Consider the following 14,604-nt stretch of genomic DNA (forward strand, 5'->3'; position numbering starts at 1 on the left):
GCCAATAAATTTACCACTTTAGTAAATGTGAAGTGAAATAATGATTAATATCAATAACTGTTATAGTTATCATTACTATGGCTTTTTATGCCTTGGCTTAACTGATGAGAAGAGAGGGAACAAGCAGACTATCAGGTTAGTAAGGTGACCATCAAAATATTAGCCATCATTTACTTGCTGCTTACTCTATGGCAGGCACTTAATGGATATTCTGTCTCTTCCCTTAGAGGTTGAACATCATTATCTCCTTTTCATAGATAAGGAATCTGAGAATCAGAGAGGTTAACTAATTTGTCCTAGGTCATTCTAATCAGTGTAGGGGTTGGGATTCAAGCCTGGGTTCCTCTGACTCAAAGGCCCAAACCTGAAATCGCTATGTGCTATGAGTTCGCTGATCTGAAAGTTCTCTGTCAATCATTTAGAAGTAACGAGATAGGATTGTCAGGATGAATGTCAATGGGGAAACTGAAATGGTAGTAGAAGATCAAAGTCATTAACAAGCTACTAAAAGGTCCTTTTATGTGTATCGGGAATGTTAGAAGGGACAACTCAAGAGAGACGAGGATTTTAATGTGGAGTCTGCTCTTTGTGCCATCCTCAGGGCTTGGTAGCACTTCCATGTCTTGATATGAATGTAGGAGCCCCATTGTAACCATAGGTTCCAAAAGGTACCCTACAGTCACACTAGCCAACCTCAGTCCACCATGTCAGAAATTTGTTCAGTAAAAGACTAAGGTTTATTTTTTAAAAGAGACTTAATTGTAAATATGCCTGAGAGAGTTACCAGTTGTGACTTAAATCCATCCTGAGATGGGAAAAACTGCTATTGGTATCTTTCTTAAAGATAAGAGCAGGAGGCTAGTTTTACAGCTTGAGGAATTAAATACTGTATTGGATTATAAAAAATCCTTTATATGAATACTAAATTAAGGAAAAGGAGAGGTGGGAAAGGGCATATTTATTTGTCTGCTGCAGACAAACATGGAAAAGATAAAGTAACCAGATGCCTACCTCCCTATTCTCACCGCCTGGTCCCAAATTGGGTAGCCAGGCATACCTTCTTCCTTAAGATAGAGGGGTCTGATGAGAGAGAAAACATGAAAGATGTTTTGGACAACTGTTGGGTTGGCCAAAAAGTTCATTCTGGTTCTTCCATGAGATGTCATGGAAAATAGTAACAATGGTTGACTTCACCGAGACTTTATTTTCAGGTATGTCTTATTCTTTTAGGAGAAATGAAAGCTTATAGTGGGGTCGCAGAGCCTCCTCCAAAGACACAAAATGTGATGGGTCCATTCCATTCATGGACTGTTCCTCAGTGTGAGAAGCAGACCTGTTCCTAGTGGTCCCTTTCTTCCTTGTTGTTACATCACTATGACCTCAACTGATTTACCTTACTTAGGAAGACAACATTTGGCAATATTCAAGCAAACAAAACCTTGGCAGCCAGGTCTCAGATACTAGGGTAAAATTATGTTTGAACTATGGTATTTTTAAGCCAAAACATACTCAGTTCTTAAACTAAACTTTATATGACCTCTGCCTTCCTTTTTCCAAGGGGAGAAAAATTTAAGACTATTTGGGGGGAAATTCTCAATACTTTGAGACCATTTGCTTTACCTTTCCTCATTTTCAAGGTCAGATAATCACAAACACAACTTGAAAAATCTCCCATTTGGCCATGAGCTACCAAATTCAGAGAGTAAAGTAGAGTGAACAGAAAGAGAAGAGTGAAGAAGCTATAGACATGGATGACTAACTTTACTTAATTTGTAATAAATAGAAATCTTGCAAACTTTTCAAAGCAGAAAATTATTTTACATTCAAACACAATGGCCAAGATTGGGACAGAAGAGTGTCAACTTCTGAATGGGTAAGAAACCTGTTTGCAAACTGATGCTAAGGCAATAATTAGAGAGAGAAGAGGAGAGGGTGAAGAGGAAAGGAGAGGGGTACGTGTGTGGGAGAGAGAGAGGGAGAGAGAGAGAGATGGGGGCAGGGAGGAGGAGAGTTACTGAATAAAGAGTTCAATAAAGAGTCACTAAATTTAATAACTTTTCTAAATTATGAATAATTTACAATCTAAGGTCTAGTCCCATTCAAGTCCCAGTCTGGGCTCCCTAGTACAAGATGAGTGTTGAAAGAAGGAATGAAAAGGAGATAATAAAATCCATTCTCAGCTTCTGGTTATAGAATATAGAGGAAAAGAAGCACAATGATTCTATGCCTCTCTGCTGATACTGTTACCTAAAAGACATTTCCCTCAACCACAACTGGTTAGCTGTTAATTTTGGAAATAGTAAAAGACCCCAGGTGGGAATTAATTAGCTGGTTTTCCGGAGGATTCAGTGAGTAAAAATTTTGTCATTTTTGCATTTGTAGACAATTATTCCATCCCACTTAACTTCATTCTCTAAGCTACTTCTAATTTGATGATTCTCAATCAGAAGTATGCATCTGAACCATCTGTAAAACTTTTAAAAAATGCATATCCTCTCCTCATTCCAGGTCTAAGGAGTAAGAACCCTTAGAAGGAGGGGCACCCATATGTGTATTGATTAAAATGTTAAGAGCATGGTATCAAGGCTGTTTCAGATCAACTAAGTAATCACCTAACACTCTACCTCTTTCCAAAGTGAGAGATCAGTAAAATAATTCATAAGAAAAAATAGGCATCAATAACTTGGACACTCCACAGGTCAGAATCACAGAATCACCTTATCCGCTATGATATATCCTCTTGATATGTAATATTTCTCCTTTAAAAAAGTCATGCTAGAAAGATTTTATAGCTCTTAGAGGAAATAGTTATGAGATTTACTATCATGAACCAGTTTATTTTGGAGCCCTACTGAAACTATGGGTAAGTAATTTATTATTGAATTAAAATAAAAATGATGCCACAGACCTTAACATCCATCCATCCACCCGTTCAATCATTGGATACTTACAGAACACTAACTGTGCATCAGAAAGGCACTATGCTAGGCATGGAAGATAAAGTGATGACCTAGATAAACCTATTCCCTTACTTCAAAGAGCTAACAGTCAAACAGAGGAAGATAGACATTAAAGGAGAAATAGTTTAAAAATTATCCTATCTGGACTACTGAGGAATCCTCCTACTACATTATAATCCATTACTTTGACACCATTTGAAGAGAAATGTCTAGTAAACATTGTTGAATTTCAAAATGCTTGTGGGTCCACATATTTGAGAGGCATATAAAGAAACTAAAATTGTTTTAAGAGAGCACATCCTTGATGCTAAGGTGACTTGAAATCATGTTATATGAAGAACAAGAAAAGGAATGGTAATAATTAGTCTAGAGAAGGCAGACATTTTAGTAATCACCAGGCCTCTGAAGTTTGAAATGTGGCAAAGAAAGATGATCTAGTTCGTAGGGTCTTTGAGAGTTCAACAGAGAACAACAGATAGAAGCAAGAGAAGGCAGATTCCATTTCAGAAAAAGAAATTTCTTTGATTTTCTTAATCAGGATTGTATCAAGATCAAATGGGTTTCTAAAGAAACAATGAGATTTCCTTCAGTGGCATGTTGCTTCATCTCTTAGCAAGGATACTGTAAACTTTTCAATTGAAAAATGGGCAGTTGGGGTGTGGCCAAGATGGCAAAGTAGGAAGACCCTGAGCTCACATCCTCCCATGGGCACAGCAAAATTACAACTATTTACAGAGCAACTGTCTATGAGAACAACCCGAAGACCAGCAGAAAAGATTTTCCACAACTAAGGATATAAAAAAGGAACTGGGCTTCCCTGGTGGCAAAGTGGTTGAAAATCCGCCTGCCAATGCAGGGGACACGGGTTCGAGCCCTGGTCTAGGAAGATCCCACATGCCGCAGAGCAACTAAGCCCGTGCGCCACAACTACTGAAGCCTGCGTGCCTAGAGCCTGTGCTCCGCAACAAGAGAAGCCACCGCAATCAGAAACCCGTGCACCGCAATGAATAGTAGCCCCCGCTCACCACAACTCAACTAGAGAAAGCCCGCACGCAGCAACGAAGACCCAATGCAGCCAAAAATAAATAAATAAAATAAATTAAAAAAAATCAAAGGGAACCACAAGAAGACAGGTAAGAGGAACAGAGACACAGATCCATACCCTTGAATAAGTGACCCACAAACAGGAAGACAATCACAATTGCAGAGATTCTCCCCAAGCAGAGAGAGTCTACAGTCCCATATCAGTTTCCCCAGCATGGGGGTCCTGCACCGGGAAGATGAGCTCAGAGAATAACTGGCTTTGAAGGCCAGCAGGGCTGGCATATGGGAGAGCCAGAGGACTGTAGGAAACAGAGACTCTTAAAGAGTGCTCACAAAATCACACACGCTCCAAGACCCAGCAAAGAGGCAGTAATTTGAAAAGAGCCTTGGTTAGACCCATTTGCTAATCTTGGAGAGCCTCCTGGAGAGACAGGAAGCAATTTGGATTCCCTCTGGGCACATACATACTGGCAGCAGCCATTCTGGGGAGCTTGTTCTACCACAAGGACATTGGTGATGGCGATCACCATTTTGGAGTCCTCCCTCTGGCCTATTAGTGCCAGGGGCTTACCCATCCACCAGCAAGCCAACACCAGTCCTGGGACCCCCCAGGTTCCATAGTCAGCTATTCCAGGACCTGGCCACATCCCCCAGTAGGCCAACCCCAGGACACCCCAGGCACTATTGCCAGCCACTCTAGGACCTGGCCCTATTTACTAGTGGGTCAGCAGCCTCCACACAAGGCAGGGCCTGGCAGCCAACTGGGCCTGGGGCCAGCCCTGCCTGTCACTGGGCCCACAGTAGTCATCCCGGACCACACAGCCAACATAACGGGCACTCTCTAGAGCATATACCTCTGGTGACCAGAGGGAAGTGTGCTGCTGGGTCCCATAGGACATCTCCTACATAAGGCCACTTCTTCAAGATCGGGAAATGTAACCAACCTACCTAATACATGGAAATAAAAACAGAGAATTAGGCAAAATGTGGGACAGAAGAATATGTTCCAAAAAAGAAACAAGAGAAAACCCCAAAAGAAGAACTAAGCAAAACGGAGATAAGCAATTTACCCAAAAAGTGTTCAAGGTAATAATCATAAAGATGCTCAATAAATTCAGGAGAAGAATGGATGAACACAGTGAGTTCCAAATAATTCTCCTCCTACAGCTATATTTTTGCCTTTTCCAAGGATAAATGACCTTGTCTTTCTATACAATATCATCCAAATCTTTTGGTAATATTTCATTTCAGGAATTGCTTAACCTTTTTGCATGGAGAGGATGTATCTAAATCACCCAACAGCCTTTAAAAACCATTGAGGATTCACTAGATCTCAGTAGATCCTGGGAATCTCTGTTTTGAAAAAGCTGCTTCCAGTCTTTATGACGTCAGACCTAGTGAGGGAATTTCTGCTTTGTCATCTTATTCCAACCCACACGTTTGTCCTCATCCCCTTCCTTTCACGAGCACATATTCCCGTAAGGAAAAATCACAGAACTTCAAATCCTGAATATATAGATTTAAATCCCAGACAATCTATTAACTAGTTGTCTTTTAGGCAAGTGGCAATATCTTCAAGGCTCTTCTCGACAGGAATGTATTAATATTTAATCTGAAGGACTGTTTTAAAAGCTAAATTAGATTATGTACATAAAGCACCTATCATAGTCACTGGCACGTATGAGTTTAATAGAAGGAAGCACTTACTGTCAATTTCTCATCACTACTCAACTCTACACATGTTGAACATGATTCCTCTAATAATCTATTAAATCATAACTGAACTTGAAGGACCACAGGTATACACAGAGAACCTCAAACTCCTCTTATTATTCTCAACAACACTGACCACCACCCAAGTGAACTTGGTCCCTTGAAAATGGTCAAATAGTATTGAGATATATGAGAATATTTGTGCTTAGAAGGTCAAAATAGAATCTTCAGCAGATGAGTAATTTGTTGTACTTTGCAAAAAGAGTAAGAAAGGAATTTTAAGAATTAAAAAAATAGATAATTTCACAATCTAATTTTAATACTATTCTCCCTGAATAAGATCTTTGCATTCTGAAAGGCATCCCTCTTTATAGGGAAGGGTGCAGTAAATGCTGTGTCATAAATTTTGGACTTCCCTTCCTTTAATCCTAGGGTGGACACATTTTTGTAAAGGAAGTTTACCCCTTAAGTTTCTGACTCTCCTGAAATAAATATTGAGAATATCAGAGTTCAGAAATTTCTGAAATGGGCTTACCTTTAAAAACTTCAGCTGACTCAAAACAAATTTTTTGTCCACACTTGCCACCAGTCTAAATGTAGGACAAACCAGAATGTGTATGCTTGATCATCATTCTTGCCATAGCTTTCTTGCTGGACACCTGCAATCTTATTTCTTATAGGGTTGATCCTATCAGGGCTTCTAGTTAACTCCCAACCTGGAACATAGTACGTGTTCAATAAATGTCTATTTAATCTATGAATGAGTGAATGGGTATTATGGGAACATAAGGAGCAGGTATTTAACACAAGTTGTAAAAGAGAAAGAAAAGCTTTGGGGAGAGATTAAATTGAAGTTGAGTCTTGAGTGATGAATGGAAGTTTGTTGGGAGCAGATGTGGAATGTGTGGAAAAACAGCCAAGCAGAGAGAACTATATGACTTAAGAAACAAAGAGGAGAAAGAGCATCTTCAATATGAGGACCAGCAAGTTGCTTTTCAAAGCAATAGTTAGGGATAAGCCTGAGGAGTAGGCAGGATTCAGGTCATAAATGAATTTGATATCACATTTAAAAATTTAAACTTGACTCTGTAGGTGATGAATAGTTGCTTAATACAGAAGAAACTTTTTAAGAAAGGAAATAACTGAATCAAGTAAATCACATATATATATATATATATATATATATATACACACACATATATATATATGTATATATATATTTTTTTTTTTAAATGGGTCACTGTGGTAGATGCATGTAGGATGGATTTGAAGAGGGCAGGGGTTGAAACTTGAGTCCGGGAGACCAAACCACTGGATATTCAATACATATTTGTTGAAATAATGATGGTGAAAATGAGGACAGTAGTGACAATAATTATAGGCATAACTATGTTAATGATGATGATGATTATATACCCAACTTTTGTCAAAGGCTTACTATACATCAAGCCTTATGCTGAGCATTTTACATTGTTACCTTATTTAATTATCATAACAGATCTATGAGGAAGGTACTTATTTCATTTTACAGATAAGGAAATTTAGACTTGAAGAGGTTTTAAAAAAAGTGTCTCATCACCCCTGTGGTATTCTTCCCCAAACACATAACCTTAGTCTAAGAAGAGAAAACATCAGACAAATCCAAATTGAGGATAATTCTCCAAAATACCCAACCAGTACTCTTCAAAACTGTCACATTCATGAAAGATAAGGAAGGATGGAAGAATTGTTTGCTTTAATAACTGTATTATTGTTATATAAGATGTCAATATTAGGAAAAACTGGGTGAAGTTTATATAGAAACTCTCTACTATCTTTGCAAATCTTTTGTATGCATAAAAATATTTCAAACTAAAAATTTTTTAAAACTTCTATGTGCCCATAGAATATAGCAGGCAAAATATAAGATAAGCCTGAAGTATTCTGTAGTGCTATAAGATAAGGTAGTTTAAAAATTTTTTAAAAAAGATACAGGACCCAATCTGAAGGAACTCCCAATAGCCACAATTTGAGCAACATGATAAATAACAGAAGAGTTGGATTACAAGCCAAAGAATAAAATAAGTATCTATGTGTCCATACTAATATAAAGAAATGATTGGATGTATAACTAAATGGGGTTTAAGAGACAAATCTTCCTTACAAAAGAATTCCAAATAATAAATGTAGAAGAAATTGGGAAAATGGAAAATCACCACTAGAACACCACATGATAATTGTTGCAGACAATATCCACTGGAAAATGTTAAAATTAGTGGGTAGTGGACTTCAGACTATACTACAAAGCTACAGTAATCAAGACAGTATGGTACTGGCACAAAAACAGAAATACAGATCAATGGAATAGGATAGAAAGCCCAGAGATAAACCCACACACATATGGTCACCTTACTTTTGATAAAGGAGGCAAGAATATACAATGGAGAAAATACAGCCTCTTCAATAAGTGGTGCTGGAGAAACTGGACAGCTACATGTAAAAGAATGAAATGAGAACACTCCCTAACACCATACACAAAAATAAACTCAAAATGGATTAAAGACCTAAATGTAAGGCCAGAAACTATAAAACTCTTAGAGGAAAACATAGGCAGAACACACTATGACATAAATCACAGGAAGATCCCTTTTGACCTACCTCCTAGAGAAATGGAAATAAAAACAAAAATAAACAAATGGGACCTAATGAAACTTCAAAGCTTTTGCACAGCAAAGGAAACCATAAACAAGATGAAAAGACAAACCTCAGAATGGGAGAAAATATTTGCAAATGAAGCAACTGACAAAGGATTAATCTCCAGAATATACAAGCAACTCATGCAGCTCAATATCAAAAAAACAAACAACCCAATCCAAAAATGAGCAGAAGACTTAAATAGACATTTCTCCAAAGAAGATATACAGATTGCCAACAAACACATGAAAGGATGCTAAACATCACTAATCATTAGAGAAATGCAAGTCAAAACTACAGTGAGGTATTACCTCACACCAGTCAGAATGGCCATCATCAAAAAATATACAAACAATAAATGCTGGAGCTGGTGTCGAGAAAAGGGAACCCTCTTGCACTGTTGGTGGGAATGTAAATTGATACAGCCACTATGGAGAACAGTATGGAGGTTCCTTAAAAAACTAAAAATACAACTACCATATGACCCAGCAATCCCACTACTGGGCATATACCCTGAGAAAACCATAATTCAAAAAGAGTCATGTACCACAATGTTCATTGCAGCGCTATTTACAATAGCCAGGACATGGAAGCAACCTAAGTGTCCATTGACAGATGACTAGATAAAGAAGATGTGGCATATATATACAATGGAATATTACTCCGCCATAAAAAGAAACGAAATTGAGTTATTTGTAGTGAGGTGGAGGGACCTAGAGTCTGTCATACAGAGTGAAGTAAGTCAGAAAGAGAAAAACAAATACCGTATGCTAACACATACATATGGAATCTTAAAAAAAAAAAAAATGGTTCTGAAGAACCTAGGGGCAGGACAGGAATAATGACCAAGATGTAGAAAATGGACTTGAGGACATGGGGAGGGGGAAGGGTAAGCTGGGACGATGTGAGAGAGTGGCATGGACATATATACACTACCAAATGTAAAATAGACAGCTAGTGGGAAGTAGCTGCATAGCACAGGGAGATCAGCTCTGTGCTTTGTGACCATCTAGAGGGGTGGGATAGGGAGGGTGGGAGGGAGATGCAAGAGGGAGGAGATATGGGGATATATGTATATGTATAGCTGATTCACTTTGTTATAAAGCAGAAACTAACACACCATTGTAAAGCAATTATACTCCAATAAAGATGTTAAAAAAAAAAAAGAAAGAAATTAGTGGGTAGAACTCCAAGGAGAAACAGGATATTTTCATACCTACAAAGTATCTCCACAAAAATATTTTTTAATTACTATGATGGTTTTAACATATATCCACCAATTCTTTTATACTTTCCCTCTGAGGTGGAATATAATCCTCCTTCCTTTGAGTGTGGGTAGAACTTACTTACTTTTAATGTATAGAATATGGAAGAGGGTAGGGAAGTAATTTTATAGTGGAGAAACCTGGCAGAAACTGCCTTAACCAAGAGACCAAGGTTCCATCACCAGTTATAAGTCATATTGATATCATATACCTCGTGTATGATACAATGAGAAACACTTCAGCTCTGTGGTATTTTTTCCAAAAATCTATAACTCCGTCCAATCATGATAAAACATCAGACAAACCTAGGGGCACTCTACAATACTCTTCAAAAGTTTCAGGGTCATGAAAAAAAAGAAAAGAAAAGACAGGGAAACAGCTAACAGATTGATTGGAACAGACTAAAGAGACAGGACAACTACATGCAATGTAGTGCTCTGGATTGAATTTTGGACCAGAAAAAAATAATATTAGTGGGAAAACTGGTGAAATCTGAACAAAGCCTATAGTTCAGTTAGTAATATTGTATCAATGTTAATATTGTTCCTAGTTTCAGTGAATGTACTACTGTAATATAAAATGCTAACATATGAGAGGCTGAATGAAAAGTAGAGGGGAACTTTCTGCACTACCTTCACAACTCTTCTGTAAATCTCAATTTTTTTCAAAATTATAAAATAATTGTAAGTACCCCCAGTCAAAAGACATTAATAAAGTGTTCATGGAAAATAAAAGAGAAAGGTAAATGGTCCCATAAGAAAACAGGATTAACACCACTCATAATAAGAGGAAATCAAATTCAAATTATCCTGAGATATCATTACAGTTGACCCTTGAACAACAGGGGTTGAACTGGGTGGGTCTACTTATGTGTGGATTTTTTCAACAAACACATACAGTAATACACATTTGGTAGCTGGTTAAATACATGGATGCAGAATTTCAAATGCAGAGTGCCAACTAGGGACTTGGGCATCCACTCGGTATCTGTGGCAGGTCCTGGAACCAATGCCCCTGCAGATACCAAGGGTCAACTGTAGTTTACCTATGGAAAGTCATATAAATGATCAAATTTAGCATCCTTGATAGAGGAGCCATCTTAGATTATATGTCTCCTTATGTTATGCAATACGAAGAACACCATACTTATGAAATATTTTGCCAAAGTGTTTAATCTGAATCTAATCAAGCCTTTAACTCCCAGTTTATTAAAGGTAGAGGAAACAGAGGAACTGTTAATGACCCAAAGAAGAAACAACCAGATAAATCCAGAATTGGGAGCATTCTAAGGAACAATTTGTTGGACTCAAAAACTCTAGTAATGGGGGGAAAAGTGAAGGGACTGTTCTAGTTTAAAAGATTCTAAAGACATCAAATAAACGCAATGCAAACTTTATTTGAATCCTAGTTTGAAAAAATAGCTTAAAAAGACATTTTTGCTACAATTTGGGTACAATTTAGGTAACTGTGTACAGAGACTAAACATTAAATACTACCATGTTAGTGCTATTTTTCTGAGGTTAGATAATGGCATTATGGTTGAGGAGACTGTCATTATTTGGGGGAGATTCATGCTGACATATTTAGGGGTAAAGTCTACTGATACCTGCAACTTAATATAAAATGGTTAAGCCAAAGAAAAAGAGAGAGAGAAAGAGAAAGAAATAATGCAAAAATTGACAAAATGTTAACTACTATAATCCAGGTCTAGATATTTGGATAGTTTTGTACTATTTTTCTTCCAACTTCTCTGTATATTTGAGAATTCTCAAAATAAAAAGTTGGGGGAAAATACACTAAACCTGACTCGAATATATATAGGGTCTGGGCAAGAACAAAAATGAAGGTTTCTAATCATATACCCCCAAATTTTTAAGTTATAAATCAAGCTAGCAAAACGTTGAACAAAGTATACTCTATCATCCTACCTTAACAAGTGGATCTTTATATATTTTCAAGGCCAGATTTTTTTTTTTTAATAAAGAAATTTTTTTTAAATTTTTTTAAATTTATTTTTTATTTATTTATTTTTGGCTGCATTGGGTCTTCATTGCTGTGCGCGGCCTTTCTCTAGTTGCAGCGAGCGGGGGCTACCCTTCGTTGCGGTGCGCGGGCTTCTAATTGCGGTGGCTTCGCTTGTTGCAGAGCACGGGCTCTAGGCGTGCAGGCCTCAGTAGTTGTGGGATGCAGGCTCAGTAGTTGTGGCTCACGGGCTCTAGAGCACAGGCTCAGTAGTTGTGGCACACAGGCTTAGCTGCTCTGCAGCATGTGGGATCTTCCCAGGCCAGGGCTCAAACCCGTGTCCCTTGCATTGGCAGGCGGATTCTTAACCACTGCGCCACCGGGGAAGCCCAAGGCCAGATTTTTATTTAAAATTAAAATTCTTTGCCTCCTTGGAGTTGTGCACCTGTCAGGTACAGGTAGAAGTAGGCTTCTACCCCAACCTTCAGCTCCCTGACTCACCCCCCTTCTCTTCCCATCTCAGGATTCCATGGATATTCAGTAACATTACAGCCCAGTCCAAGCTGTCTCCACATCTCTTACAAACAGCCACTCCTGGTCACCTTTTCAGGCCCACTTAGTGGTCCTGGGAAAAGGCCCACATGAGTCCTGCAAGCAGGCTTGGGGACATTTAGAAAGGCACTCAGGGGTCCTAGGAAACAGAAGCATGATCTAAAAGTGAGGATACCGGTGAAAGCACTTACCTTTGGCCTTATGAAATCATCATCTAGGAGTGACATTCTTGTTTTATACCAGGGTCTAACGGTAGTATTCGTCCAAATTTCCAACAACTAGCAAGCAGTAGAGCAATAGTCTAGAAGTAAGATCCTCAAACTTGTAGGAGGCCAAGGGTCCTCACATGGAAATAACTGGGGGAAGTGGTTTTCACCTTGTGAACATATACCCACTTTGTAACTCTTACGTCTCTAGAAGTCACCCTCTTTGGGGATGAAGCGCAGAGTAGTATCCACTAACCAGGTTCACTGACCCACTCCTACTTGCCCACTTCCTAGCCCACAAGACTGTGTACCACTTTCACATCCAAACACTCCTCCATCTTCCACTAACACGAAAACCGAAGGCTCCTGTGCATATCAAAGGATGCAAATGGGCCAGTATCTTTGCCGGTGATTACAACCATATCACTTATTGGTCTTTGCGGGAGGAGGGAGATAGAATGCAATTTAGAATCTAGAAAAAAATGTTTAAATGAATACATTATTTTATGGATTTTTTTTCATTTATTTCCAGGCATATTATGTTACATTAACAAAACAATTTTGAGAGTCTTTCTGTTTAAAATAACACGCACAGGAATAAATCCATAACAAAATACCTTTTCCTGTTTAAAAGTTAAAACATTGTTTTTTCATCTTATTGTACATGGATGTAGATGTCAAAGATGCCAATCGTTTCAAAGCAGAGAAACTGGTTAATGTTTTTCTTCCTGGGTAACCTCTTCTCAGAACCAACTACTTTGCCTATATGCTCTTTTTCCAGGGCTTTCAGCCAGAAATTGCTATAAAAGTGGGCTTTTACAGCAGCAAGTCTGTTTTATAACTTGAGTTGAAAACCAAACTAAACCATTTCCAACAGTTACTGAAACAAACAGCAGGTTACATTTTTATGCCCCTTACACTACTCTATATAATTCAGAGATGTCAACAAGCTATTTTCTTTGCACACTGTATGCTGTGTTAGTGTATAAGTGTATGATGTGCCTTATTTATGCAAATAATGCACAGGCAAAAAAAAAAGACTGGTTTCAGTATGTCCCTGGGCTTAAGTAAGCATTTCAACATCTAAGAAGCATGTCTGTATACACACTGCCAAATGTAAAATACATAGCTAGTGGGAAGCAGCTGCATAGCACAGGGAGATCAGCTCGGTGCTCTGTGACCATCTAGAGCAGTGGGATAGGGAGGGTGGAAGGGAGACGCAAGAGGGAGGAGATATGGGGATATATGTATACATATAGCTGATTCACTTTGTTATACAGCAGAAACTAACACACCATTGTAAAGCAATTATACTCCAATAAAGATGTTAAAATAAATGGATAAATAAATAAATAATAAATAAATAAATAAAAATTAAAAAATAAAAAGCATGACTATCTGTGAGCTCTTTATGCTAACACAGGTTGGAAATCAAGGGACAGTTCCAGAGGAGGAGCCCTCCCTCAGCTCTCTCTGTTGCCATTAGCACAGGTCTTCAGGACACACTTTTTCCCCTGGGTTTCTATGTTTGTTTTACTCACTGCTTTCCCGTTCCTCTGCTTAAGCCAATTTTATGAATAAGCCAGAAAATGCTTGGCACAGAAGCCTCCTTACCACCTGAAAAATGGGCTTTAACTTCAAACATCACACAGATACAGTAAGGTAAGTCATCTTTTTTAATGATCATTAGAATGATTTTTAAAAGAAATAGTGTTACTGTATTATAGGATATTCCTATTGGGATATTGGCCTAACTTTTCCCACTTCCCAACAGGGAAATATGACTTAACGATAGTATGAAAACAAAAAATGGTTTGTGAGCATTTGGTAAAGTTTACAAAAGTACTTTTTCCCCTTTATTTATGTAAAAAAAAAGTAAAAATTATAAGAAAACTTAAAGGCAATCAAATGTGTTAATTATTTATACCTCAAACTTACAAGTTAGTCTTTTAACCTTTTACTTACTGTTACATTAGGTAAAATTGTATTTGATAAAAAAAGTTGAATTTCTACTCCAAGGTCTTGCTTTTGTATCCCGTCATTTAATATCAGCAACAATCAGGTACTAGAACCAAAAATGACCCATGTTATTAAGGAAATGGTTACCTATTCTAGTGGAAATGTCCAAGCATGATGAATAAATTTCAGAATAGGTTTACTTGATCAATCTCTTTTTAAAATCATCGTCCTCTGATTTATCTTGAATAATATTTGAAACAGTATTGAGAA

General features: G+C 37.8%; 1 long non-coding RNA gene across 1 annotated transcript in view; it reads left to right on the forward strand.

Annotated features, from left to right (window-relative positions):
• The window catches only part of LOC309659391, a 437,716-nt gene that overhangs the window by 37,873 nt on the left and 385,239 nt on the right, over positions 1–14,604 (forward strand). The gene's annotated exons all lie outside the window — the stretch shown is intronic.

This window comes from Balaenoptera physalus (assembly GCF_965194825.1).
Source record: "Balaenoptera physalus genome assembly, chromosome: 4".
NCBI lineage: Eukaryota > Metazoa > Chordata > Mammalia > Artiodactyla > Balaenopteridae > Balaenoptera > Balaenoptera physalus.